General features: G+C 44.7%; 2 long non-coding RNA genes across 2 annotated transcripts; one reads left to right on the top strand and one right to left on the bottom strand.

Moving 5' to 3' along the window:
* Positions 1-292: 292 nt before the first annotated feature.
* LOC148686952 (uncharacterized) lies at positions 293-10,179 on the bottom strand. The gene is made up of 2 exons (XR_015948259.1): positions 10,045-10,179; positions 293-1,536 (listed from the first exon to the last, which is right to left on the bottom strand). It is a non-coding gene; the product is annotated as an uncharacterized LOC148686952 (long non-coding RNA).
* On the top strand, positions 9,579-22,417 carry LOC148686951 (uncharacterized). Its single transcript, XR_015948258.1, has 3 exons — positions 9,579-9,732; positions 12,737-12,837; positions 21,240-22,417. It is a non-coding gene; the product is annotated as an uncharacterized LOC148686951 (long non-coding RNA).
* The last annotated feature ends 1,492 nt before the right edge of the window (positions 22,418-23,909 follow it).

Below are 23,909 nucleotides of genomic sequence, written 5' to 3'. Positions count from 1 at the left end.
GTGGAGATTCACTCGGGACAACGCTGGGTTCTATAGCCTCTCTCTCTGTAAAGATTGAAATAAAAAAGGACTGTAAGAAACTTTCCCTTGTCTTTATACTTTCCTGGGCAACCAGTTGGGAGCCACTGACAGCATCCTGACACTCTCACCAGAAATTCAGCAGCAAAGCCTCACATTGGTGAGCAAGGAAAAGCTGGAAACTCTGCTGGAGGTCAGGAAGTGCCTATTAAACCACTTGGTTAAATAGGTTAATTAATTTATATACATACCAACTCTGCAGGAGGTCAGGAAGTGCCAGGTTAATTAATTTATATACCGTCATTTATCAAAAGATCTCAGGGCGGTGTACAACATTAGAAACACATTACAAAACATCAATGATAAAAACACAATAAAAACATAGTAAAAACAACAACATAGTGACAGACAGCCTAATTGTAACATAATCACAATAACAACAGTCCTCTTCCCCACACTTTCACAGGACATAGATTATTTAATAGCCATAGACCTGAGTAATGTTAAAAGGTTGTTAGAAGGCTTCCTGGCATGTCTAGCTTACTTCCCTGTGTCTCGGGTCACACCTACACTCTTGTACCACTTTAGTAGTCAAAACTCCCCCAGAGTAACCCAGGAACGGTAGTTTGTTAATAATTTTGGGAAATGTAGTTCTGTGAAGAGTCTCCTGCCAATTTTCAGCACCCTTAACAACCAACTATTCCTAGAATTCTTTTGGAGGGAAGCCATGACTGTGGTGTGAATATGATCTCACTCGTGTCCAGATTTGAGTGGAGGTTCACTGGCTGAATCCTTGTGTGGTAACTTACAAGACTGCTATGAGCTTGAGTCCCAATTTGGCCTTTATATACCACAAAGCTCGATGTAAAAGATTTGTGAAGTGCAACCACCTGTCCACCACTGGGTCACTTTATTTATTTGCTTAATTGTTTTCAGCATCTCTGTGCCACCCCACAACACACAGTTCTCTGGGCAGCATACCATTAAGAAGTACAACATGAATATAACCTAAAAACATAAAATCAAAGCTGAAAATGGATGGCTGGATGCCTCCAATTGCCGTCCCCTGTCCTCAACTTACACATCCAGAGATCCTTCAAATAGGCAAGCACACAAATGGTTTAATGGCACTTGGGTGGGATAAACAGATTATACAAAATACCTCCTATCTATTACATGTTTTGGAAAGCTGAATGTCTGCCAGCTAGCTTTCTACGCATTCGGGCACCTCTGAAGACATCATCACCATATTGGGCTTGATGGTTCCTGAGATGGAGGAGCAGGTTTGGTCTATGTTTATATCCAGATGGGGGCCATGCCAACCTTTCCTTGCTGGTGTTTTTCCTTGTGTGTGCTTCCTATACCTTTGGCTGGTGGGTGGGGCTTCTTTTCTCTAAAGTCCTAGGGGAATGGAACATTGGAGTGGAGTGTTCTTTCTTGGCAGGAGAGGGAGAAGCAAGCTCTGTACAGCTTCTCCTTGTCCGCCCGATGGATGGCATCATGTTGGTCTACTCCTTGCTATGAGAAAGAGGGAGGGAGTATGGTTTGAAACAAATCCCATGCTGGAAAACAAGTAATCAACACCTGGGCAATTAAGTTTTGATTTTTTTCTCTGCTCACCTTGGCTATCACCCAACCGCGTGGGAAGACTCTCTAGGTAAAAGACTAAATCATCCTGCTCCAGAAGCCAAATACCTATGTGGCACATCAGTGGAATTCCCCCAATGAACCTGAACTCAAGGTGAGAGGTGAACCTAAGCCCCTCCCAGTTCTAGAAGTCTAGAGGTGAAGGTGAGGCAACAGCAGGAATCTCCCCATTGCTAGGAGAAGTAAGGAATATTCCTCCGGATCCCTTCTACCGAAGTTTGGCCACAGTAAAGAAGTACAGCAGGAGTGCCTAACTTGCTGTTGGACTCCAGTTCTCATCAGCCCCAGCCAGCAGGGCAAATGGCAAGGGGTGATGGAATCTGTATCTCTTCAACATCTGGATGACTTTGGGTTACCCATCGCTGAATAACAGGTTAACTGCAAGATCAAATAAGTCTCTTAAGCAGAGATACTAGGGCAGGCTGGTCCAACAGATTTCACCTTTTGTCTGAGCAACGAGGGGATCATTGTGTGCAGTAAAAAAGCATAGGTGCAGGCCTATGTACCAGAGCAACATACCATAAAAATGTAATGTGGAAGCAGGAGCTGAAAAAATGTAAAAGGTGTGGCCATCATTTCTAACAGATGGGACAGCTGAATCTGTATGCTAAACTGACTTCGTATAACCAGCATGTTTGAGTCTAATCAATGCATGAAGGAGTTAATACCATAGAGTAAGTTGTCTTACCAGGTTTAGCCTACATATGTCACTTCCCCTCACCTTGGGAGGAAATAGGTAACCTAGCCTTTGTTCTATCACTCTTCAGCGTTGCTTCCTCCAGCCACATGGCTTTAACGACTATCTTTTATTTCAGACAACACTAGTGTTTTCCTATATCAATAGCATTGGCAGAACTTGGGGTCTCAAATTTAAGCGTTGCCTTATGGGATGCCAATATTTGGAGTTCCACAAATAGAGTGCTACCACAGAGGAGGCATTGTTATGGGTTACCCTGCCACACACCATGCCTATTGGCGGTGGTACCAACAGCAGGACATCCCCCTGGGTTGATAGGTATTGGTGCAGGCATCCCAGTTAAAGGCCTTGTTTGTAGGTAATTAAACAAATCACCTTCTTTTCCAAATGACACAACTGCACACATGGGTAGCTGTGTTATAAGTGGTTGAATGAATGTGTGCACGTGTTGTGACCCCAGGTGTATAGAAGGAGGCGGTTGTCACATTTTTTCAGGGGAAGCCCCATTATTACCATCACCATTTCTCATTTACATATCACTTTGCATAGTTTATGATGCTCATTCTCTCAGCCACCCAATATGGAAAGCCCATATAATTCCCATTTTAAAAGAGAGGGATCAAAGACTGAGGGGGAGCAATCTACAGTTGTACATCCCAGAGAATGGATGGAGGGGTTTAAACCCAGGTGCCATGAATGAAATTCCATTTAGGCATCCCTTAGATGTGTTGATGGAACTTGACTCCAGATAGAGATAGAGATAGATACGGTAGAGATAGAGATGATAGAGATAGAGATAGATAGAGATATATAGATATTCAAAGATGTGCATGCAGAATGAATAATTTTAAGCATAAAGGTACTGCTTATACAGAACCTTTCTGAGCAGAATATATTAAATTTCACCCCTTGCTCTTTTGCTACTTTCTGTGAAATTGGATCAGCCCTTTCATATTACTGCCCATGGCCAGGAACCAGATGTTATTTATAGCAATTGCCAAAATGTAAACATTTCCTAGGGGGGGGAAAGAGGGAAGGAATTGCTTGGGGGGCTGTTTGCAGCCTTGACTTAGTAATTAGCTATCAAGGATGGTATGCTTGTCTCTCATTCTAGTGCAATTTCAGAGCCCGACAGACTTCCTGACCACAGTAATTTGCTGTTTATTTGGTTTGTTTAGTGTTCCATGAAGGGAGAAAACAGTATTTGATTATAATGGGTCCTATCCAGAGTGGCCCAACTGCATCAGAATGGGACGGAGATCCAGTGGAAATGGCTCCAGCTGGAGGAAGGGAGACAAATTTCAACCAATTGCCCAGAAGCTCTGCATCTCCTCCAGTGAAGGGTACCCTGGCTCTCCAGAGCAGGCCTTCAAGGCGATGGATGGAGGAATCGGCAAAATTTATCTTCCTGCTTCATCTATTGGGAGCATCCAGAGATCAGAGTCCCAATCTTGGGTACTCTGATTCCGAGCCACTGAAAAGTAAAAAGTGTTAACTACAGGCCTGAGCTCAAAGACTTGCAAGAAAAACAAAAAGATGACCCTGTTTAGCTGCAGGAAGTTGTTAGGTCTCTTGTGCTTAAGCAGCCTTGTTGCTAGCTGACCTTGGAAAGTCAGAGTGCCAAAGCATGCAGGAAGCCTCCACTGATACAAAAGGCTTCACACCATCACCTTCTATGAGTTGGAAGGAGATGAAAACGGAGAAAGCAGAGCTAATACGCTCTTCCTTTCCCCCACGTCTTGTTACACACATTTGTACAGCTGCGCATTCCATAGCCAGTCTGATAAGCTTCAGATATGGAGTTACCTCATGCACTTTTCAGACCATCTGCGAAGCTCTGGAAGATTCCTGCTAAAATATCACCTTCACCCTGGAACATAGCTGCCAAGTTATCCCTTTTTTACAGGGATTTTCCCTTATGCTGAATAGGCTTCCTCGCGAGAAAAGGGAAAACTTGGCAGCTATGCCCTGGAAAATGCTGCTGGAATTAGTGCCGATTGGGAAAAGAAATATGGGGAATTAGAGAATCGTGAAAAGCAAGCAGACTTTTCACGTAGGATGCATCTGGGAGCAGGGTGGCCACACGGCCTACTCTGCAGCAGACAGTCCTCTGTTTTGAAGGGCTGGTCAGTTCGAGTCTGTTTTGAAGGTAAAGAAACCATCAGAAGGAAGAACAGCAGGCCCTTGAAGGTGCCCATCAGCAGTTGACACCTAGACAGCGGAGTGAGCAGGTGAACAGACCACGTGGTCACAGTCTTCTTCCCCACTATGGTGAGGTGTCTTGTATTGCTATATAGGCTATAGTAATTACTTCTGAATCTGAATCTATCCATTTAAATCAGCTCATGAAATTTTCATGCGAATCTTTTCCTTTTGGTGTGTGTGTGTGTGTGTGTGATGCATTTCAGGGATGTGTACAACGGCCACACTGCCCAGGAAGTCTTTGTGCTGACATCTCAAAAGAATATTGTGAAACTTTTACTCATGGACTGCAGTAGAAAAAGGAACTGCTCTCTTCATCTATTAAAGGTCTTACTGTTGTGAATGGAAGAGAAGGGAGCAGGGAAATTAGCTGCTGAAGCAGAGATAAGATAAGCAGAAATAAGCAATAAATGGATGGAGAGAGGCCGGCGGCAGTTCCTGTTTCTTTGTGGTTCATTTGCCTTTTATCCTCCTCTGGCCTTCTCGGGGGTCAGGGTGGGGGGAAGGTTAGAATTCTCAGCCATCATTGGACCAGCTTGAGTGATACCCGTCTCGTGGTCAGGGGAAAAGATGCCACACTTCCATGGAGACTCCTGGCGTATGTACAATCCTGTGTGCATCGGCCAGTGGTTCTTCGAGGGAGGCAGGAGAGGATGGGAAGTGTGGCAGGAAGGAAAATCAAAGAAACATTTAATCATATCATCATAATATAGTATAGTTTCAACATATTTTTTTAATAAATTAGATTACCCAGCAGAAGCGAGCTCGCACCTCTCATGGAGTTTGTATGCATACTTTAGGTATACATACATGTAAGAGACTCGTTTATAATTATGTTTGGGGAATGATTCATGTTCTTACGTAGCTGCCACATTGATATTTTTTTCAAAAAATAAATTGATAAGAAATATATTGGAAAACAACTCCTAGCAGTGCTTGATTTGTAACATAGAGCACAACTACTTTGTGATACGGGACACCCAGAAAGTATGAAACCGTGCAACTGCATAAGAACACGAACCCTTCCCAAAATATAATTATGAACTAGCTTCTTACATATGTACCTTAAGTAAGAAAACAAACTCAATGAGTTGGATTGCCCTTGAATGTTCCCGCCACACTTGCCAGCCTCTCCTGCCACACCACACTGCCAAACCACTGGTCGATAATGGCTGGCAGTGGCTCTCCACTGGAAATGCCAGGACTGAGCCCTTCTGCATGCAAAGCATATCCCCTGTCATTGAGCTATGGCCTTTGTCTGAACCAGCCCTTGCCCAATCCAGCCCAGGGCCTGGTTTCTGAATGTGAATGTGTAGCCAGCTTCTCAGAGGAGCTGGCTCAAGACAAAGGCCATCAACATCCAGCTCTTATGTTTTCTCCTGTTGTTCTATAGTTGATAATTTATTTATTCTTCCTTATTAAGGCAATACAGTTCCCCCAGCTCTTCCTCCCAACCCCATATTTGGTAGAAATCTTTGCACATGACTCAGAAAAGTATGATGTGAAATTATAATAAAAATATATTATGGTCGCCCCCGCTTCCCAGCTCCTCTCAGTAAGATGGCCAGCTCTTTGCCTAGTTTTATCGCCCCACTATAAATGGAGGAAACTATTGTTAATGTTTTTTTACTGAAAGAAAATATGAAATAAATTGATGGGATGCTGGGCAAGCTTCTTTGAAAGTGATATAAATAAAGAGCACCTATTCTTATAATATCCAAATTCTTCCAGAGTCCTAAATAGGACAGGGATAAAAAGAAAGGAAAAATTGGCGAGAAATGGAAATTGGTTCCAAAGGCGATGACGTCAGATTCCTCCCTTTTCTGGCTTTGTTGTTTGTTTTGTTACTGTGGCCTCGGAAGCAGAGCTGTCGACTTCGGAGAGTCTGCGTCTAGGAGTCAGGGATCCTGTGTTCTATTCCTGGTTCTGGCAAAACTTCAGCAAGCTAAAACCTCAGAAAGACTTTTTTCCAATGCATCTGCCCATTTTTAAGCAATGAAAGTCTCAAGAGGGGCGATGATCCTTGGTCGTAAAGAAATGTGAGGCATTGGAAGTGAGTATGTTTATGCCCACTGAAATCAATAGGCATTAAGCGTGCCCAGATTTTTTTATTGGATTGCGGCCATTATACGTAAGTTGAGTGAATCAGCAACACCATCTGACTTGTTGCCACTGGTACCTGTTGGATATGCATGCCCACAGTTACCAGGGCCTAACAGTGCCTTCACCCTAGTCTTCTTCTTCTTCTTCTTCTTCTTCTTCTTCTTCTTCTTCTTCTTCTCCTTCTCCTTCTCCTTCTCCTTCTCCTTCTCCTTCTCCTTCTGATTGTGTTGGGCATGCACACTATCCTGAAGAACCATAGCAGCTGGGACTGAGGTGCCAGCAATAACTAAGAAGGCAAGGAAAAGGCATGAAGGATGTACCAATGGTCCCGGGGCATAAACTGAAGGGACATGAGGCCACCACCTTGCTGAAGTGAAGCAGGTCCAGCTCCAGTCAGTGGCTGAATGTGCAACTGCCTAAGAACCACAGGTAAGCTGCCTTGGGTTCCAGGATGGAAGAAAAGATGGAGCACAAATGTATGTAAACAAAGAAACAAAGAAACAAACAAACATATAATGTGCAGTGGTTGTAGGAAGGGATGGCAAGAGGCAGATTGCTGGTGGAGGAACTCAAAAGGCCTGTTGAGCAACCAGTTGAAAGCCTACCAGGAATTAGGAGGTTATCTTCAGAGTAGACCCTGCTGGCTAAGGCAGAAGATAAATATATATTTGGGAAGGAACGGAAGACAAAATGAATGGCTCTGATTCATGGTTGTTTAGGGAAGCTTTTAATGTTTGATGGACTACTGTATTTTAATATTTTGTTGGAAGCCGCCCAGAGTGGCTGGGGAATCTCAGCCAGATGGGTGGGGTATAAATAATAAGTTGTTGTTGTTGTTCCCAGACTCATATTTTATTATTTTATTTATTAAAACATCAGTATTAAAACATTCATTAGAAATCCCAGGGTGGTTTACAACCATCTCTGTTAAAAGTCCATACTATAAAACCAGGAAATAAGCACGATGGATAGTATGATTATCTAGCTAATGCAGTTGCAAATGTTTGGTTGGTGCTTGTCTAATATCAAGGAGGTGGTACCCAGGGTTAGTGGCAAGGGAGAGAGACACTGTGGTGTACCAGAGAGTTCTTCAATCTTGGGTCCCCTGATGCTGTTGGACTACAACTTTCAACATCCCCAGCCTCTTTAGCCAATGGTCAAGAATGATGGAAGGCTGGGAAAGCCTGGTATAGTAGATGCACTGCTGGAGGCTTGGGTCCAAATTGCTCCACTCTGGGTAGCTAGCCTACTGCATGGAATTGAAGATAAAATGAGGAAAACCCCATCTAGCCTGCCTTGAGTTCTTTTGAAGGAAGGAAATGATATAAATGTAACCTAAATCAGCCAGTAAGTCAGAAATGGAAGATGACCAGGCCAACTGAGAAATGCTTGCTCACATTTCATGCTGTGAGCCGAGGAAAGGAGTCGGATCAGGCTTTAAAACTTGCTTGGGAGAAACAAAATCCCAGTGAAAAGCAGGAACTTGCCCTCATTGTACCAATGAATATGGTGTAGTATTCAGATTATGAAGGCCTTTCAAATGCCTTGTGCTGCTTGAAGCATTGTGCAAGAGATTGTGCAACCCGTTGCATAAATGGAAGCACAGCTCTGTATTTCAGTTCTCTTGCGCTAAGAGAGCAATCCAAGTCCCTGGTGGGGGAGTAGCAGGGCTTAATGGAACAACAGAGTCTTGGACCTCAGGCTGGCCAGGGTGGAGAGGGGGCAGAAAACCCTGTATTTTCCTGCGCCACCTCCAGGATGGCACAGCACAAAAACCCATAACAGGTTGATTAACAGTACCTGCAAAGATTCAGCAGATTTTTGCCTGCCCCAGCTCTGCCCTTCCCCTTCCCCTCCCACCCCACATCTGCTCATCTAGGACACACCTAGGCGCTCTTTCATAGCAGTCCTCTCCCATTGGTGGAGCTTGGCACAGCCAGGCAGAGGTGGGGAGAGGGATACCACTAGCTCAGGCATCCCCAAACTGCGGCCCTCCAGATGTTTTGGTCTACAACTCCCATGATCCCTAGCTAACAGGACCAGTGGTCGGGGAAGATGGGAATTGTAGCCCAAAACATCTGGAGGGCCGAAGTTTGGGGATGCCTGCACTAGCTCATACAAATCCCCTCCAGTGGAGCAGATGAGCCTTTGGATTGCTCTGTAAATCAGGAAAATCCCTTAGCTTTCTGTTCATGAAAGAGCACATCTGGATCCAACACCCCATGCACAGATTAGTTGCATTTAGAGCCCATTCAGGTCAACGGGACAAGTTATCATGGCTAACATTTCCTATTTCCTATGGGACCCAACTTGCCCTGGATCTTACTTCATTATTTTATATATGGTGCAACCTCTGTATTTGGGATGTAATGTTACAAAATACATTCAAAACCACTCTTGCAAAGGAGACGGTGGGAAGCAAGCAGAGAAAGTTTTCCTCCCAGGGCCCTTTCATCAACAGCACAACTGCATTATGGAACACAAATTGAATGCTAAGAATAAATGCCCATGAAGAAGGTTGAGGTGGTACAAGAATCTCTGCAGGGCACGCAAAGCCCATCTGCTCTCCCTACTCAACACTTCCACTGAAAACCCTCTGGAATGACAAGTTACTTGAAAGAGCGATTGCCCATGTTGGACTCGTATGGCAGTTACCAAGTCCAGCCAAAGATTTTATCTGACATATGGATCAGCGAAGCAAGTAGGACGAAAACAACTGACGGAATATCTCCATAGAGTCCCTTGTTTGCCTTCTGGCCAAGTGCTCCTCTGCTACCAGCCAAAGTCCCTCCTATCAGCCGAGCTTAACCAGGTTGGGTTGCCAAGACCCCAGTTACACAATTGTTGCCTCTCTCCCTCCCCCCCCCACCTCCCCAGTTTGCCTCTTTCAACTCAGGCAGTTAGTTTTCTCTCTTTGGCAACCAATGTTGTTGACGAAAGGAAAGTTACCGTGCCTGAGAATCTTTGGCAGACTGCTATATGGCACGATGTCAACATGCTCCCTTGACTGACTAGCGCACCCACTCACAGAGCGACTCCCAGGGAGAAAACTAACACCAGTGTGGGTAAGCTTGAGGGAACAAGTATTCCATCTTAGTTTATTTTTCAAAAGACCCTATCAGTAAAAGCTCAGGGAGAGCCAACGTTTTGAGGCTTTTGGATGAGGTAAAAGCAACCCATATCTCAACAGGAGTGGGGAGAGGCAGTGGAAAAATACCGTTTGCCGTGGCAGATAGCATAACCGAAAGATAACGAAGCTGCTTGCTCAACGAGGCCAAATCCTTTGGTAACCGAGACCTGTGATCAGCAACTAAACTTATGGGGAAACTACTTTAAGCTAATGGGTGGAAGGTGGTAGGCCATGTAACCGAACTCACCATACTTCTCTTGCTGACAAATGGTAGAACACAAGATGAGGGCAATGGCCCAACTAGTCCAGCATCCTGTTCCCACAACCAGGTGCCTGCGGGAAGCCTGCAAGTTCACTCTGCCTATCCGTGATTCCTAGCAACTGATATCCAGTCATGACTGCCTCCAACTGAAGGGCCAGCTAGTACTTCTCAGGTGGAGCTTGGATAGCTCAGTTGGTTAGAGCATAATAAAAAAATTCCTTCAGTAGCACCTTGAAGACCAACTAAGTTTTTATTTTGGTATGAGCTTTCGTGTGCATGCACACTTAGTCAGATACATTGAAACAGAATCCACCAGACCCTTATGTATATTCAGAGGGTGGGGGGTGGGGTGATGGGAATGGGTGATGGGCTGATGGGAGTGGTAAACCTGTAGATGGCTGTTAACGACTGTTGATGACTGCAATTGGTCCTGGGGGGGGGAAGCAAGGGCTGAGGCGCTAAAGAAAGCTTGATCATGCATAATGAGATAAGAATCCAATGTCTTTATTCATCCCAGGTGGCTCCATGGTTTTAAGCTTGGTAATGAGTTCCAATTCAGCAACTTCTCTTTCCAGTCTGTTCCTGAAATTTTTCTGTAATAAAACAGCTGCTTTGAGATCTTGTATAGAATGTCATGGGAGATTGAAGTGTTCTCCTACTGGTTTCTCTGTCTTGTGGTTCCTGATGTCAGATTTATGTCCATTTATCCTTTGGCGTAGGGTTTGGCCTGTTTGTCCAATATAGAGAGCTGAAGGGCACTGTTGGCATTTGATGGCATACACAATGTTAGAAGATGAGCAATTAAATAGTCCTGAGATGGTATGTTGGATGTTGTTGGGGCTAGTAATGATGTTGTCCGGGTGTATGTGGCAGCAAAGTTGGCATCTGGGTTTATTGCAGGCTCTGGTACCAGTGTCCATGTTAAGTCTGGTGGTTGTATTATTGTGGGTGAGGAGTTGTTTAAGATTGGGTGGCTGTCTGTAGGCAATGAAAGGTCTTCCTCCCAGAGCTTGAGAAAGTGTGCTGATAACACCAAGTTTGATCCCCGTATGGGACAGCTGCATATTCCTGCATTGCAGGGGTGTGATCTAGCTGATCCTCAGGTTCCCTTCCAACTCTATGATTCTATGTTTCTCGGGGGGTGTGTGTGTGTGCAGATTTAGACCAGGGACCCCTAGTTGCTGATCCTTACTTTAGACCTTCTCCAAGTGATTGGGAACAAAACCTTTCGTCTCGACACACACTGTTCTTCACTGACTTCCTCCTGGTCTAGGAAAGGGGGGTCTTTCTAAACACCCTTTCCCTTAAAAATGAATGTGAGAATTCTTTTTAGTGGAAAATTACCAGTAGCATGGATCCAAAAGAGCATTGGTATAAAATATTTACATACCAACCCTCATTATCAAATTCCAGGGCAGTTTACAAAAGGCAGCTCTGTATCGGGAAGATTTTAATGTTTGATGTTGTGTTGTGTTTTTGTATATTCTGTTGGAAGCCACCCTGAGTGGCAGGGGCAACCTAGTCAGATGGACAGGGTACAAAATACAAATTATTATTATATCAAAATAATAGTAATATATCCTGTCTTCATGCAACAGTGAATGGGAGTGGCACTGCTGCAGGAGGATAACCTTACTAGGAGTGGGGGATTTTAGACAATAAGCTGGTAGCTGTGCATAGATGCACGGAGAACGAACGCACAGCCCAGAATAGAGCTGGTTTATGAAATGGCAAGGAAATGGGACAGGTTTTTGTGTAGGAGTGTGTTTTCAATGAAAACTGCATGGTTGCTTGCTCTGGATTGATACAGTAGGGAGAGACCAGCCTTTCTAACAGAAAGCAAATATCTGTCAAATGTTCTTAGAATGGCATGAACCTGGGATGTAAGAGTGTGTTGCTCAACAGCAAGGGTGTCACAGCAGTAGGTCCAAGGCTATTTATACACCAATATTCCTGATTGGTTACATTCATTCGCTATCTTTCTATAGAAATTAAGGCTTTCATATTGCTGCTGCTGCTACTGCTGCTGCTAGGTTACAAAATTCATTGAATAGGTTAAGATGCTCTATCTCCCTCTTGCATGAGTGTGTGGGTTGGAGGGGGATTTGATTTTATCAGCAACGAAGTGTTGCTGGTTATTGCTGGGGATTCTGCATGTTCTCAACTGCAGATGTGGTACCTGGGGAGCTCAGGAGGAGGTGTTTGAATTCCATGTACCAATCGCACAACAAAATATCCAGAACTGTTTTATGCAGAGCCATTGGCCTATCTAGCTCAGTGAGTCCGTCTTTCATACCCATACTTGGAGATAAGGACATAAGACCAGCCTACTGGATCAGGCCAATGGCTCTTCTAGTCCAGCATCCTGTTCTCTCAGTGGCCAACCAGATGCCTGTGGGAAACCCACAAGCAGGACCTGAGCACAAGAGCCCTCTCCCCTCCCATGACTTCCAGCAACATATTCAGAAGCTGCCTCTGACCGTGGAGGCAGAGCACAGCCATCATGGCAAACAGCCATTGGCACCCTTCTCCTCCGTGAACCCGTCCAATCCTCTTTTACAGCCATCCAAGTTGGTGGCCATCACAACCTTCTGTGGGAAGCAAATTCCCATAGTATAACTATATGCTGCATGAAGAATTGCTTTCTTTCCCCTGTCCTGAATCTCCCAACCTTCAGCTTCACTGGAAGCCATTTTGGCACATGAGGTGAATCACAAAACGGATCCTCCGCCGCCGCCAGGCAACAAGGGGTGATTGAAGATTTACACCAGGAACAAGGTACCCTGTTTCTCATATTTTAAGACATACCCATAAAATAAGCCATAGCAAGATTTTTAAGCATTCAAGGAATATAAGCCATACCCCGAAAATAAGACATAGTGATAGGCGCAGCAGCAATGCTGGCTGCGGCAGGAGGAGGAGGAAAAAAATAAGACATCCCTTGAAAATAAGCCATAGTGTGTTTTTTTGAGGAAAAAATAAATATAAGACATGTCTTATAATATGAGAAACACGGTAGGTATAATGAGCTACATCTGGAACAATGGTGGGAGGAGATCAGCAGCCCCTCCTGTTTCCAGAGCGGCCACCACCGAGGCAGCATGGGAGTGCTGCTCAGGAGGCAGCAGATCTGGCCTCCAAGCAGCGGGCCACAGCCATTGCTCCACCACAGCATTAGCAGCAGCAGCAGTGGACAACTTATTCCTTGGAGGCTGGATCTGCTGCCCTGTGCATCCTGCTGCCCAAGGCAGTCATCTCACCTTGCCTCATGGGTGGGCCAACCCTGTTCATCGGATGTCCATAAGTTCTGGAATGATTAGAGATGCTATGGATTGAACTTTCTGCATGCCAAGCACATGTTTTGCCACAGTGGTACATGGCCGCTTGCCATGCCTGTTAAGAACTCTTCTCTTCTGAATGGGTCAAAGGCTCAAGCAATTCAGCTGCGAAAATGATGTTTATTAACAAAATTGCAACGTGCATTTAATTCTGGCAGCGTTACCCCTTCGCTGGCGTGATCGTCTTACCTTTTATCTCATCAGCGCATGAGTCATCCTGCAATACCGCTGAGGCTGACAGGTTGCTTGAAATTTTCTACCCACGGATTATATTCATAGGGTGCTTACAAAACATTTTCTAATTATTTTTCCTTCCACCACACTGAACACCATTAATCAAGTGTTATTATTCCCCAAACACGTTGGATTGTAGCAATGGTACACTCTGCAGGAGACGTGCTGAAATGACTGGACTCCTTCCAGGTTGCGTTCGCAGGTAATCAAAAGCAACAGATTTCCCCCCCCCCAAAAAAGAAAGAATAATCTCTTGTTCTTTAATGTGGAAAGCACCCAGAAAGGAAGGAAAATATACTTACCTATCAGAATTATTGACAGGTTGGATAAGCGAAACATACAGGAGAAAAAGGTCTCCCAATTTCATTTCCTGATCTCTGGATGTTATGCTCATACTTTAAAAACTAAGGAGCAGAGCCGGCCCAGATATTAGACAGGGTGAGTCCGCTGCCTTAAAGCATCCTGGATTATTTAAACGAAAAGGCTAAAACTAGCCTATCTAAACGAAAAGGCTAAAACTAGCCTATCTAAACTTCCTTTTTAATCTCCAAAGGGATGGGACTCTGCTAAACTCGCAAACGTGAGGAAGGATAGTTTCTAATAGAATCATAGAGTTGGAAGAGACCACAAGGGCCATCCAGTCCAACCCCCTGCCAAGCAAGAGGATAAATATATCCTCTCCTAGCATCTATTCACATCCCAACAGAAAACATTTATGTTCACTGAAGAGTCTACACAAACTGTTAACTCGTTCAGTTACAGTGCACACCTTAACCCATTCCTGCTTTCTCTGACAGGAATTAACTCTCACTCTTCTGTCAGTTCATATGCAATAGATTACAAGTCAAAGGACAGAAAGACTAGCCCCCAAAAATCAAATGCATTTGCTGTACTATGGACTCACGAGATCATTTCACAGAACTATACATAATGCTTAGAAAGTAAATGCTCAAAAGATGCTTTTGCCAGCACATCTGTTTGTTACCCACTTAACCCACAATCCAGTTAAGCTGAGGAACTCAGATTTAAGCCAGTTCAGCTCCACTGTAATCAAAGAGATTAAATTGATTTAAAACCATGTACTGTGGTTGAAATGAGTATTGGACTGAGCTGTTCCTATCCAATTCTCCCAATTATCCATTATAAATAAAGTGGGGGTTTTCTGTTCTATTATCAAAGTACAAAACAAGTTCTTGTACTTGGTTCTTCCGATGGACATGCTTTGTTCGTGATTGGCCCATATAGTAGCCAAGATTTTGAAATATTCAACCATGCCATGTGGTCCTAGGGTCATTTTTTCAGCAGAATGTTCTGACCTCTCAAAACATGTCAAAGTTCCAAGTAACCCAACACAGCTCTACTGTTAGGCATGGAAGATTCTCCCCAACTCAAAGATTAATACGCAACGTCTCACACCATACTAAAATACCAATAGTCATAAGCATAGCTGCCAAGTTTTCCCTTTTCTCGCGAGGAAGCCTATTCAGCATAAGGGAAAATCCCTTTAAAAAAGGGATAACTTGGCAGCTATGGTCATAAGTGTGTTAGCATTTGTCGCCCGGGCCAGTTGTGAGACTTCCCAGGGCAGGGACAAAGCCAGTGCACACATGTCCGGGTACCGGGTGGTGCAATTATCTGTTCCCAGCTTGAAAAACAACACACACATTGGAAAAGGCTAAAATACTTTATTGTGGCAAAATGCAGAGTCTGTCTCTGTTTGCCCAGCTCAGACATTCAGAGCTGTTTAGCATGGCTGCCTCTCTCTAGCATAGCAGGCAGTGAAAAGAAGGAGGAGGAGGAGGAGGAGGAGAGGAGGAGGAGGAGGAGGAGGAGGAGGAGGAGGAGGAGAGGAGGAGGAGTTTGGATTTGATATCCTGCTTTATCACTACCCTAAGGAGTCTCAAAGCGGCTAACAATCTCCTTTCCCTTCCTCCCCCACAACAAACACTCTGTGAGGTGGGTGGGGCTGAGAGACTTCAGAGAAGTGTGACTAGCCCAAGGTCACCCAGCAGCTGCATGTGGAGGAGCGGAGACGCGAACCCGGTTCCCCAGATTACGAGTCTACCACTCTTAACCACTACACCACACTGGCTCTCAGAGAACAAAGGAAACAACAGTTCCACTTCAGGAACAGAACAGTAGATGAACATCCTGTCTATGTCACATCCACTCTGTGGAATGAAAACACATACAGTCATATGATATACAACAATCCTATGACTGCAGGCGGGGAATGAATCTCCCAACAAAGTGATGAGGTGTGGTCCACAATGGCTCCACATGTACACCGCAGGGCAGCATCAAACTAAAGTGTTCTGTCAGCGCAATGGTATCTGCATGCACTACAAAATTTTCCTCCTCCTCCTCCTTCTCCCATGTGCACTCAGTGCTTTCTCTTTAAAGCCTGGTCCATACAACTAGGGGAACCCCTAGAACATATGGGGGGTGCAGGGGAAGAAAGGGGGGTAAAGTTTTGTTGCACAACAGCAGAAATCCTTGCACTAATGGTGCTATTTTGGAAACAACCGATTGTGAGCAGCCCTGAAAGGGGTGTGTGTGGAAAATCCCCCAACTAGGGTGGGAAGCTGATGCGTGTTAATGGTGGCAGCTACCGTCTGAAGGGATTGAAGACAGCCTTCATGCTCTACCTGTGACTCAGCACTGGCCAAGACTTCTCTTCCCCAAACATTTCTATAACAATCAAAGTTGTGTTTGAACAGCCTCTCCTCTTGAGCATGTTCAAACAAGAAGCAGCCAGGGATGCCAATACTGAAACATGCCTCAGAGATGATTAAATGAACTATAGGAGGGGCCTAATTTAACCACTCACACTGTTAAGTCATTTCACCACACCAGAGCCCCTTAGCACTGTTGAGGACTTGCTTTTCCACAGTTAGCTGTTTTTGAGTGGGATTTAATCACATACCAGAAAATTCAGCTGGTGGAGAGGTCTTGCACAACAAGCCCACTTCCTCATGACCAGACTTTTTGCAGTAATGAAAGTGACAGGAAAATGCACTAGGAAGTGAGGGACATGGGTGCTGACTCCTAGGGGCTGAGGTAGTTTTGGCCCTCCAATGTATTCTTTTGAGGGGGCTGGGGCCCCTCAATTTTCAGAGGGCGTTCAGCTCCATCCAATGGCTCCTTGGGACATTTCACAACATTGTGTTGGGCCCCCTCAATAAGCTGAAGGGGTTGGCACCTCTGGTATGGGAAGACACAATATCATCCAGCAGGATGAATAACAGGTCATGTGGATGCACCCTAAGTGGAATTAAAATATAAATTCCTCGCATGTTGTGTATTATCACCTTCATAATCACCACCACCCATTGCTTTCTTACCCTCTCTTCAGTATGAGATCCCAGAATGAGTTGCTGCCATTTCAAAATGCTAGATTAAAATCAGTTTACAACACATAGGTAAAGGGACCCCTGACCATTAGGTCCAGTCGTGGACAACTCTGGGGTTGCGGCGCTCATCTCGCAAATATCCAGCAAATATCCTTCTCGCAAATATCCTTCTCTGTTACCAAGATAATGTTTGCTCACAGGTAAGTTTTGCTAAACAAATGTATTTCCAGTGTTAAATAATAGTTTCAATTTTGCAGATCCTGCATGATTAATTCCTGCTAATCACACCGGGTGATTAGTAATGAATGAATGGCTTCTTAATGACCCTCAAATAGCATATCCTACAGTGCAATCCTATACATGTAAACTCAATTTTGTTCAAAGCCAATTGCTAGTTTGCTACTGAAAAATGAGAAGAAAAATTAAAAAGAGAGGTAAACAGCATTGAAAGCCCCTTCCCCTGCAAGAACAGAAACTGGCACTGGAACAACAAAGAGATGCTGTTCAAGGACAAGGAAGCAGCTATCCATCACTCATCTCTCACTTGTGATCAGCAGGCGGCAATTACGTGCTCACTGGAAGGACAGATCGTGAAGCTGAGGCTCCAATACTTTGGCCACCTCATGAGAAGAGAAGAATCCTTGGAAAAGACCCTGATGTTGGGAAAGATTGAGGGCACTAGGAGAAGGGGACGACAGAGGACGAGATGGTTGGACAGTGTTCTCAAAGCTACGAACATAGAATCATAGAGTTGGAAGAGACCACAAGGGCCATCCAGTCCAACCCCCTGCCGAGCAGGAAACACCATCAAAGCATTCTTGACATATGCCTGTCAAGCCTCTGAGTTTGACGAAACTGCGGGAGGCAGTGGAAGACAGGAGTGCCTGGCGTGCTATGGTCCATGGGGTCACGAAGAGTCGGACACGACTAAACGACTAAACAACAACAACAACATGAGAAAGACCTGCTGGCAGGAAACTCATAAATTAACAGCACAGGAGCCCTGAGAAGTTGCCTAAGCACTTTGCCAGGCCTGTGCTGTGATAGCATGTTATTGTCAAACAAGGATCTTAGCTCTGAAAAACTAGACAGACAGCGAAACCTGGATAGCTCCGTCACTAGAGCATGAGACTCTTAATCTCAGAGTTCCAGTCCAACACCAACATGGCGCAAAAAGATTCCTGCATGGCAGGGGATTGGACTGGAAGACTCCCCCTTCCAACCCTGCAGTGAAACCCGCCTTATCTATAGTGCAGCGTATAGGCCGGAAAGTAGCTGCTTATTTGTAGCGGGACAGCCAGAGGGGGACTTGTAGGTACTTCCTGTCAGGTGAAGCTGGAAAGCTTGCCCATTCATTCTTTTTGCCTGAGGGTGAATCCCGTGAAACGTGAACCCTTGACAGGTCCCCTCCCACCCCAACGAAGCGCATCACCCTGCAATTACTTGGAGCCAGAGTCCCCGTATATCAAGGGGTTCGCCAGCTGACAGCTTTGTTTTGCTTCGTTTCTCTCTCCAGCTTCCTACACTCCACTTTATAAGCACTTTGTTCTAAAGCGCTGGAAGGAGGCGGAACGTCAACACGGTGTCCCCCCCTTTCATCTCCCGCCGCACAGATGAGGATGTTTACTCGGTGCTCATCACATTGATGGGCAAGCCGTGAATTAGAAGAATAAATAAAAGGCCCGCAGTTCGAAACAGCTTCACTGCTCTGGCCTCCAAACAATCAATGCTTATCCCAGAGTCACTCTTGAGTGGTGCTGGACCAAAACCCATCGACCTTTGATGGAACCCAAAGCACACAGAGCTTATTTTGGAACAACGGCACATTGTTAAGTGTTTGTGATGAGGCAGGGGGGAGTGGAAAAAGGGAAAGGGCAAAAATTGGCTGGGACTAACGAGAGAATCTCAAAATCTTCCCTGGCTATGATCACATAATACGGTGCAGAATTTACTGCAAAACCCCACAACCTTTCCAGTCTTGGGGAAGTTTCAGCTATTTAAAACTGGCCATTTATTTTCTCCATAGCTAATGCAGGTTGTTTACAGTATAACCTGTATTTGGTTGACCAATAAAACCTGGTGATGAGGTTGCCTACACATCCGCCTCAAGACATTTTTCTGCCTGAGGCAAGATGGACCTCACACACGTATACGCACACTTTTTGGATACATAAACTGAATGATTGACAGCGGAATCATATTTCAGCATTGGCAAGATGACTTTGCAGCATCTGAGGGCAGCAGACTAAATGGGGAGGGGGGCACTGTGCATGCCATGTGACCAAGAATGGCTGGGTCTGTCAAGTTTGCTTTCTCTTGGTTTCTCGTTTTGCCAGTCGTCAGTTCAGCTCTCCACATTTCCACATCATTTCAGTTTACACACATACCCTCTTTCAAACATCTGAATATGCCCTACTGAAATATATTTTAAAGAGAAATTGCCTTTTTGCGAATCTAATGCTTTAATGGAAACAGGGAAACAGCTCTCCTATCTAGGCACGATTCCTAAGCAGTAAGCTAAACACCCAATTTTACTAATATGCCAGCATCTGTAACAGAGAACTCCTCATCTTAGAATCGTAGAGTTAGAAGGGACGCAGAGGGTCATCCAGTCCAACCCCCTGCAAGGCAGGAATCATAACTAAAGCATCCATGAATGATGGCCACCCAACCTTTACTCAAAGAAACCCTGACCACTGTGAGAACAGGATGCTGGACTAGATGGGCCATTGGCCTGATCCAGCAAGCTCTTTGTATATTCAGTTGCATCTCAGGATCCAGGGAACATTTGAACTCTGTTATGATCATATGTGATATTTGTAACTGGGAGATCAAACTTCTACTTTAAATGGGGATTAACATTGTGGAACTCTACAATTATCTGTGGATGCCAATTTGATGTACCAATTATCATTTAAATGACATTGGCAGAGAGGATGGGAGGGAGGCAGGGAGAGGCATATATATATATATATATATATATATATATATATATATATATGAAGATGTCTCTTCATATTGTTATCAGTTTTGGGGGGGCTAGATCCCCTTAAATGTGTTTTGTTTTCGTAAAAGTTAGAATTACTCAAGTTTTGATTTGTTGTTGTTGTTTAGTCGTTTAGTCGTGTCCGACTCTTCGTGACCCCATGGACCATAGCACACCAGGCACTCCTGTCTTCTACTGCCTCCCGCAGTTTGGTTAAACTCATGTTCGTAGCTTCGAGAAGTTTTGATTAAACTTTGCCAAACACAGAAGCCCCCTTGATTTGGTTATGCTAGTGAGCAAAGCCAACTCTGCAGAGCTAGTTAGATGAGCCATTAAAGGTAAAGGGACCCCTGACCATTAGGTCCAGTCATGACCGACTCTGGGGTTGCGGTGCTCATCTTGCGATATTGGCCGAGGGAGCCGGCATACAGCTTCCAGGTCATGTGGCCAGCATGACAAAGCCGCTTCTGGCGAACCAGAGCAGCACACGGAAACCCCGTTTACCTTCCCGCTGTAACGGTACCTATTAAATTTAGACCTCAAATGAAGTCTAAGGTGGTATTTCATTATTTTTTTGTCCAGAGTAGACCCACAGAAATTAATGAACATGACTAAATTAGGTCCATTACTTTCAGTAATATCATCTGGCTGAATGAATACCACCCGCAGTTGGCTGCCTTGGACCTCTAGGATAGCCTCCATAATTTAGGTCAGGAAAAACCAACATGGCACCTTTCAGATGCCACTGGACTACAACTCCCCTGACCCCTGACCATTGCCCATATTCGCTAGGCGTGGTAGGAGTCAAGAGTCCAACATCATTTGCAGGACACCACATTGGCTACCCTTGATTTAAATGATCTAATGAGCATATATACATAGAAAACCATGCAAGCAGTTGCTTCCCTCTTTCTTCTTTAACATGATGATTTCTCTCTCTCCTAAATTTACTTAATTGCCTCATTTGGGAGTCCAGAGCCACACTGCACTCCATCTGCTTTGGCATCATGTACCAAAAAATAGAAAGGAAGAAAAGAAGCCAGTGGAACAGACCTCCCTTTCTTCTTCTCTCCTCTCGCCTTTCCCCCCTCCCCCCAAATCTAATCTCTCATTTCCCATTGATGTTGTCTGTTCCCTCACAGCCTCCTTAACTCCAGTCCATTTTCTGTTTCATAGTCAAGTGTTTTTTTTTTTGCAATTCCTAAATAAGCCAGGAGATAGCTTCAAGGAGATTGGATGATTTACGTACAGTACTGTATTTACTTCCAGGGAGCCCAATAAACAAACAAGTTCACTGCCTTCGTGGAAAGCTCTCTCTTCTAGGAATGGAATGGACAGTTCGGAAAGCATGCAACCTTCAAGATCCTCTTCCCTGGCTGAAACTTGCTTTGGGCACATGGACCAGAGTGGAGCTATACAGGCTTCCAAAATAATGTTACCAATCAGAGCTTGAGGCAGCTCCGAGGGGTGTGTCTGTGTCTGGGGCTGACATAAAGTGGGCCAGCACTTCTTGAGGTCTCATGTTTCCTCTTCCTCAGCAGCTCTGATATTCCCTTAATGAGCTGTGCATCTGGCACCAAGAACTGTGTCCATCATCTCTGTGTTAGCGGAGGGCTGTTTGTCGCTCTCATTTTACCAGGAGATTCCCAAGAAACAGGATCTGTTCCAAACGTATCGTATACAGCCAAGTCAGGTTTGAGATCTGAGGCAATGAGAGCCATGGGAAAGCTGAGAAGTGGATCCTGAGTTCGTGGCTTGACCCCTCTTTAATGAAAAGCAGAAGAAGGTCCTTAGCTTGTGTGGAAAAGGCACTGACCTCCCCCCTCAAGCCCCCTCAGAAGTCAAACAGAACCCTTCTTATCTTCTCCTTCCATCTCTGACTGATGTGCTTTAGTGCTTCTGGCACCTCTGCCATTAAACAGCACTGGTTGTTGTTGTTGTTGTTGTTGTTGTTGTTGTTGTTGTTGTTTTAATTGCCATTCACTTATATTGATTCAATTTCTTTGAGTGCGTAACTTGCCCCAACCTGAAGGAACAGTATCAGCAATAATAGCAGATTTAAAAGTACACACAGAAGATATGCAATGCAAGGAGAAGCTGCCCCCCCCCCCCAGTTTAATAAGACCCAGCCTTTATCAGCCCCAGACACAGCCAGCAAGCCCAAACAGAACAGTCAGACAAAGAGCAAAGAATTTGGGGGGGGGAGGAGAGGGACAAACTTAAAGCACAAGGGAAGGAGTAGGGTTACCTCATGTGATCTTACTGGTGATCCCACCACCACCCACACTGAACTGCATATGGCTCTCATGTTTTATCGCTACTGCTGGTGTTCGGCTGCTTTATATGTGTGCGTATTTGTATTCCGCTCCGGGATGTTTTCTGAAGAATGTGCAAAATGTGCTGTAAATGAATGAATAAATAAATAAAGGCGGAATGTGCAAACTCGTGCTGAGACTAGGGATGGGTGAATTGGTCTGGATTCAGTCCATGCTGATTTCACATGTGACCCATGGTTAAATTTGTTCTGCTTTCAAAGTGCTTGTTTGGTGGCCTGAAGTTGCCTTTTTTTTCCCCTTCCTTAAAGTTTGCAAGGTGGCCTGAGGGCAATTCTCTAGGATGGGTCTGCACATAATGACATATGTCTGCTTCCGGAAACATTTTCAAATGCATTTTTAACCTGGGAGCCACCAAGGGGTGTGTGTGTGTGTTTGGGTGTGTGTTAGCTGAAACCAAGTAGCTGGACCTTGTGCAGAAAGATTTGTAAATATGCTGATGTAACTATACAGACTGCATTTCTGCATTCCGGCACAAGCACCAGTCCAAGAGGGGCAAATCAGGTAAATTTGCTCCAAAATGCAGAACAAATGAAATCCTCAAGCATCTCTTCCTGAGGAACCCAGACAAAATTCACCTGAACTCCTCTCCCCCCCCCATGTGAGCAGTGCAATCCTATACATAATATATTAGTGAGGAGGAGAAAAATCTCATTTAAAGGTCAAATTATCTAATTTGCACTTTCCAAAACAAAGCCATCCTTTGTGCTTATCCAAATTCTGCAATTGACAACATCCAAGTAGCATGTACAAATATAGTAGGTGCATTTAAATGCATATATTGATGAAAATAACAATAAGAATGCATTATATTTGGGCTATTCTTATGTTCTTAAATGCCTATGCTTGTGTAGCTCAATCTTAAATAAAGTCCCTGGAACAAAAGGAAGAGCCAATGAGTTGGATTCCAGAGTAAGTGAACGAGGTTCCATTGAGGTTAAGTCACAGCTATATTTTATGCATTTCACCGATCGATGTAAAGATCACCTGTGTTTGCTTTGAGGAAACCTTCTGTAAGGCTCGAGAGAAGAATGCAGCTTGATGGTAGAACATTTGCTTTGTATGCAAAGGTCCCAGGACATCTCTAGTCGAAGGTTTGGGCAGCTGTGGTGGAAAAGGCCTCTGCTTAAGACTGTGGAAAACCCCCACCAGTCAGAACAGGCAAGATGGACCAAGGAACTGAGTCAGGAAAAAGCAGCCTTGCATCTTCATACAGCATTCCATTGTAATTCTGCCTTTGAAAATGGAAGGCGGCCCCCCTCCCGTACCCCGATAGTTGGCCTGATATTCCCTCTGCATTAGGGAGTTATTTTTGTTCTTGCTATAGTTGCCGGTTGCCTGGGAAGGCAAAGTCCAAGCATAATGACAGCCATGTTGACAGTTGCCTCGAATGTCCTCTGGTGAACCATTAGGGCAGCTGTCAAATTTTGCATGGAGCAAGCTTCCGCCTGAATTTCTTGCTCATTACTGCAGGGAAAACAGGAACGAGAGCAATGTGCTCTCTTTTTTTTTAGATTATTTAACTAGATGGCTGCTGTGCTTGAGCACATGGCGTTCTCCACCAGTCATGGAGGCCAAGAACGATCTTTCTTCCGGAGTGTATCCT

This window comes from Zootoca vivipara, chromosome 2 (genome assembly GCF_965207765.1).
Source record: "Zootoca vivipara chromosome 2, rZooViv2.hap1.1, whole genome shotgun sequence".
Taxonomy (NCBI): domain Eukaryota; kingdom Metazoa; phylum Chordata; class Lepidosauria; order Squamata; family Lacertidae; genus Zootoca; species Zootoca vivipara.
This window is presented reverse-complemented; position numbering and strand designations above follow the sequence as displayed.